The following is a 5,861-nucleotide window of genomic DNA, read 5'->3' on the forward strand; positions in this document are numbered from 1 at the left end:
GTGGGAATCGGCTGGTGGCGTTGTGTAAAGGGCATCAGAGAGGCCGCAGAGAGGGGTCGTGCCCAGAGTAGAGGCAAGGCTGGGGCTCGAATCCTGAGCTTTCCTTCTTTCTTTTTTTTTTTTTTTAATTATTAACTTTATTATTGTTATTTTAAAAATTTGACCAAGGAGACAGAGAAAAAGGGAATGTGAGAAAGCAAGCCACCAGGTCCAGGACTTGAACTACTGCCAGCCAGATGGCAGTCCGGCGTCTTAACCACCACACCACCTGCTGGTCCGCAAATCCTGAACCTTCTGTCCAGATACAAGCGCAGTGTCCACATATTACAAACAAGGTGAGGAGGCCGGAGCAGTACAGGTGGGGGACCCAGGGTGCAGAGAGAACATGGCAGGCAGGGAGGTTGTGAAGTCGGTATGGCAGCTTGGAAATGGAGGTTGAGAGAATTTCCCATGTGCCGGAATAAATCTATACCCTTTATGAGGCCTGCCTTGCGGGCCTGGCTTACTTCGCCCTTAGCCCCCGGTGACCCGTCTCAGGGCCTTTGCCCGGTGGTGGGTCCCTCTGCCTGGAACTGCAGGTCTTGTAGGTCCAGCTCCTTCTGGGTCTGGAAGGCCTTCCCTGACCCCTCCCCGCCCCACACCATGCAGCCGCTAGCTCAGGTCGCCGTTTTGTTTTTTTCCCAGCACGAATTCCAGCCCGCAATTGGGAAGGTACCTCGCTGTGTGAAAGGTTTCGGTGCACTTGCTTCTTGCCAGCCCCCTACCCCAACATATATGTGCCGTGCTCACCCCGTGTCCTCAGTCGCTGCCTGGGCCTGCCCACAGCAGGTGCTCAGTGGAGCTCAGTGCGACTCTGTGAAATGAGGCAAGACCAGACATCAGCCAGGTTGAGAGGGAGTGGCAGACGCCAAAGCAGGGCTGGCAGGAGGGAAGACGGCAGGCCACAGCGAGTGGGCCCCTGAAGAGGCAGAGGTGGGGTTCTGGATCGGAGACGCTCCACAGCCTGTGGTTTTGGGTGGGAGTCTGCACTTGGTTCATTCTCCTAGGGGTTGCGGGAAGGGAGCGGAGGGCTGGGGGTCACCTGGGGAGGGACCTCTTGGTTGCCCTGAGGTCCCTTCTGGGCTGTGAGTGGATGTCAAGGGAAGCAGGTTCCCCAGTTCTCAGGGATCCCCCAAGAATCCCAGGCACAAGGCACCTCCCACCTGTCCACCCAGCCCCAATCAGGAACCTCCAGCTCCGCAGCTCCTCCTAGGGCATGCTGGGTAGGGGGCAGGGGGCCACAGCAAGGTGAGGCCTGCCCCAGGCTTGGCTCCCTGGGGCCCTGCTGGCCCAGAGCAGGGCGGGACAGATCTGATGCCAGCGGGGAAGCATCAGCTGTTGGAGGCCCCGGGGACAGGTCAGGTGGGACCGAGGGACACTCTCGGGTGAGTGCAATGTCATCAAAGAGGTCAAGGGTGGAGGCGTCCAGGGCAGCAAGGCTGAGGCTCAGGCCGGGGCTGGCATGGGGTGCCTCCGTGGGGGCCACAGCACAGGCCACACCCAGAAAGGGGGATGGAGGTGGCGGGGGTGGCCTGGGGGGCAGCAGTCTCCGGGACGGTGCCTCCTGGGACAGGATGGACAGGGCCAGGCGCTGAGTGGCAGCTTCGATCTTGGTGAACTGCCTGCAGAGAGATGGGTGTTAGCTGGGGACTGCAGGGCTCTCCTGTCTGCCACCTCAGGGGAGTGTCCCTTCCCTCCCCTCGCCCTGCCCAGCCCCTTCCCCATGCTAGTCGAGCCCTGGCTCCTTTCCCTGAGCCCAACTATTCGGTCTTCTCGACTCCATTCCTGGGGAGCTCTGGACTCCTGAGGCCTGTGCACTGCAGGCCCTGCCCAGGGCTGTATTCCAGCACGAGAAATGGGGCCGACAGGTGGCGTGGTGCCTAAGGTGCTGGACTCCCACATGGCCAATCACAGTTCCAGTCCCAGACCTGTGGCTGGCTTTCTCACTTTCTCTGTCTCTCTGGTAAGCACATGCCCTGTAGCAAAACTAAAACTAAAACAAACAAATAAAAACAAAATAAAAACCAAACGGCCCCACAGTGCAGCCGTCGAGGGGAGCAGGTCCCACATGGCTGACTGTGTTTTGTGGCTTGAAAACCATTCCGAGCGCATGTGGGTGGCCCAAATCCTGATGGGACGAAGACATGGGGGTGTGGGGTGGCCATGCCCACGGGGTGCTCTCTGTCTGTGAGTGCATGCACCCCAATTTAAATGAACAGGCATAAACACTAAACATGTCTTCAGCAAGCGGCGCTCTAAACAGACGTTCTCCAGAAGGGGGCGCTGGCTATGAGGGCCTGCATCTGGGCCGCCTGGCAGTGTCTCAGAGCCCTGGTGGGTCCCCCGACCTGTCGACCTGTGGCTAGCATTCCGTGACATCACCAGCAGATCTCACAGCTGTTAGGGCTGGACACTCCCCACCCAGGTTCCTGTGCTGAAGGTGCAAGCCCAGCACCGCAGAAGGTGGCCACTGGAGACAGGCCCTCAAAGGGGCAATGACAGCAGGATGGGGAGAGCCACCCCTCAATGCGGTGGCTGTCCTTGTGGGAAGAGGCGATTGGCACAGAGGGACGACCTTGGAGAAGCGCATCTGCCAACCAAGGAGAGGCCTGGCGTGGGCCGGCCGCTGCCAGCGGAGCCCAGGAGCCGCGGACATGTGACACGCGAGTGCCTGCTGTCGTCTGGGCTGCTCCAGAAACCTCACGCTGAGCCTGGCAGGAGGGCTGCCTGACTCCGCACTGGCGGTCTGCAGGGGGAGGTCGACCAGGCCACTGGAGGAGGGAGTGCACCGTCGCTCGCTCAGAGCTGCCTGGCTCCCAGCTGCGGGAGCTGCGGTCACACTAGCGGGCTCCCTTTGCAAACCTCTGTCCTGACGCGGACACCTGTCCTGGAGAGTTTATTCAGGGCACTGTCTCACCATGGTTCTGTTCCTGTGGGTTATCCAGAACAGGCAGGTTCCCGGGGCGGGGTGACTGCTTAGTGGGTTCAGGGTCTCCTGCCGGAGTGACAAAATGTTTTAACAGAAAAACTAACCCTATAGCAAAAACCTCTCCAAAAAATAAATAAATAAATAAAAACTAAAAAAGAGGATCTTGAATGTCCCCAGAGTGCAGAACGACAGTCGAGGTGACAGGTACACTCAGGATTCTGATCTAATCATCACAGAGTGGTCTCTAAAATTTTTTTATTTAATTAAAAAATATTTTGCGGGACCAGCAGATGGCATAATGGCTATGTCGCTGGACTCCCCATGTAGTCGACTGTGGTTCGAGTCCCAGACCCGGTGGCTTAAACTCATGCCGGGCACATGTGTGTGTGTGCCCAAGATCCCAAGAGGAGAATGAAAGAGAAGGGGTTGCGGCATGGCCACCCCCCCACCGGGGGTGATTTCTTGCTTTCTGTCTCTCTCTGTCTTTCTGGCAAGCGCATGTGCTCTATAGCAAAAATCTCTTCAAAAAAAATTTTCTTTTGCTATAGTGGTGTGTGCATTCACCAGAGAGAGAGACAGAGAGAAAACGAGAAAGCATCCCCCAGGGATGGCTACACCGTAATCCCTTCTCCACGCTCCTCTTGGGACTTTGGGCACACACACACACATGTGCCCAGTGTGTTTTCAAGCCACCAGGTCCAGGACTCGAACATGCAGCCCACCCCGTGGGATCCGGCAGCCTCAACCAGCATGCCACCTGCTGGCACTGTGGTGCATCTTGTACTGCGAAATCACACTGCACCCACGACTGCGTGCAGTCACCACTGCAATCACCACGTTACTGCAGTTGGCGTCCGGAACTAGATGGGGCCGAGGGCTGCAAAAACCTGTGACTGTCCCCAGTGCCACTGAGCCAGGCACCGGTGAGTCGGACGCTGCGCTTGTGTTACCATAGTTACAGGTATCACGTAGCCCCGCGGCACCTGTCCGGAGCCACCTTTGATGCCAAGGAAGCTATTTATGCTCCAAGTGTCCCAAAGAAAGCCTCCAGAAGTGGGAGCCCTCGGGGGACCAGCAGTTAGCGTAATGGCTATATCGCTGGACTCCCCCGTAGTCGACTGCGGTTCGAGTCCCGGATCCGGTGGCTTAAACTCATGCCAGGCACCTGTGCGTGCGTGCCCAAGATCCTGAGAGGAGAATGGAAGAGAAGGAATTGCAGCGTGGCCATCCCCCTTGGGGGGGGGGTGATTTCTCACTCTCTGTCTCTCTATTTCTGTCTGTCTGGCGAGCGCATGCGCCCTATAGCAAAAACCTCTCCCCCCAAAAAAACTAAAAACAGAAGTGGGAGGCCTGGTTAAATGACAGAGACAGACCGACCACCAGGCCGGTGGGCTGAAGAGCTGCCAGGATTTACTTCAGACTAAACACAGCGGGTGGAGGGCCGCCTGGGAGCCTGGGACGGTGCGACCACCCGCGTCTGCTTCTCTGTAGGTCTGAAGTGTTCCACAGAGAAAGGTCAAAGATCCTCCTGCCGAGCTGGGGGTCCCTGTGGCCCAGGAGGAGGCGGAAGTGGGTGAGTGGAGACGCGGGAGGCAGTTTGCCTGACTTGGGTTTTCTCAGGCTCACAGCCCCAGGGACCGCTCCCACTCTCTGGGGCCACCGTGGACTGAGCAAGCCTGGGTGGGCGTGCCTGGAATGCTGCCGGCAGAGACCTGGGCCTGCAGAGGAGGAGGAGGGCCCCAGGCAGGACTGCAGCCTGAAGAGCATGGCTTCTGAACTCTGCCTGGGGTGACATCTGCTCATTGCTGTGCAGCCTCGAACAAGCCACTGACCCTCTCTGAGCCTCCTTGTATGTTGTAAAGGGACACAGAACCTACTGTGCAGGTTTATGGGGGCTGCTGAGTGTCATCTGTAGGCCAAGACCTCAGCAGGTGAGCCCCACCCACAGTAAGCTACAGTGGGGGAGGGGCACGCCCAGGGCCAGGTGGGCAGGCAGGTGGGGTTGGAGGAGGGAGGACGGGAGTGGAGACCTGAGTGCAGCTGGGTTGCGGCCGAGGCTGGCCTGCGGGACGAGGCTGGCCTGCGGGACGGCGCCTCAGAGGGACCCACGCGGTGCCAGGTTGGGGACGCTGAGCCTCTAAGAGGCTCCCGAGTCAGACCCCAGCCCCATGCCACCCCCGCTCTCACCGATCCCACTACCAAGGGGCCAGCAGAGCCTGGCAGGCCTCCAGGGCCGGCCCTGCTTCCTCCAGGTCCTCACCCTGCGCCCGCCGTCCTCTTCCCCCATCCCAGCCTGCTCTCCCATCCTTGGGGCCTGGGCCCTCGCTGCCCTGCACACTGCTCCTCCCACCCTCCCTGCTTGTCACCTTGTCAGGAGGCCCTGCTAGCCCCTCCCCACCCTCCTCCAGCCTGTCCTCTCTCCATGCGATGCCACACTCAACACAGCACTTGGCGTTACACAAAACCCACCATCTGACCTAAAACCCTGCTTTTTTTGGAGAGATTTTTGAGAGAGACTGTGTGCTCTCTCCAGAGACAGAGAGAATGAGAGAGGGAAAAAAATCGCCCCCGGAGTGATGGCCACGCCAGTCCCTTCTCCATTCTCCTCTCCTCACAAGCCCTGCGTGAGTTTAAGCCTCGGGATCCGGGACTCCAACCTCGGAGGGAATCCAGGGCCTTAGCCACCACACTGCCTGTTGGTGCCCAAATTCACCACTGGAAAGCGCACGAGGCACACAGGTAGCACACGCACAATGTGGACGGACCCATGTCTAAACAGTCGAGACCTTTTCGTGGCCCCTGCAAGGAGACCTGCCCCGTTAACCGCCCTGCCCGGCCCCCAGCTCCCCACCGCCGGGGCAGCCACAGAACCTGGGCGTCCCGGCGGGGGGGG

This window comes from Tupaia chinensis, unplaced genomic scaffold (genome assembly GCF_000334495.1).
Source record: "Tupaia chinensis unplaced genomic scaffold, TupChi_1.0 Scaffold000286_1, whole genome shotgun sequence".
Lineage (NCBI taxonomy): Eukaryota > Metazoa > Chordata > Mammalia > Scandentia > Tupaiidae > Tupaia > Tupaia belangeri.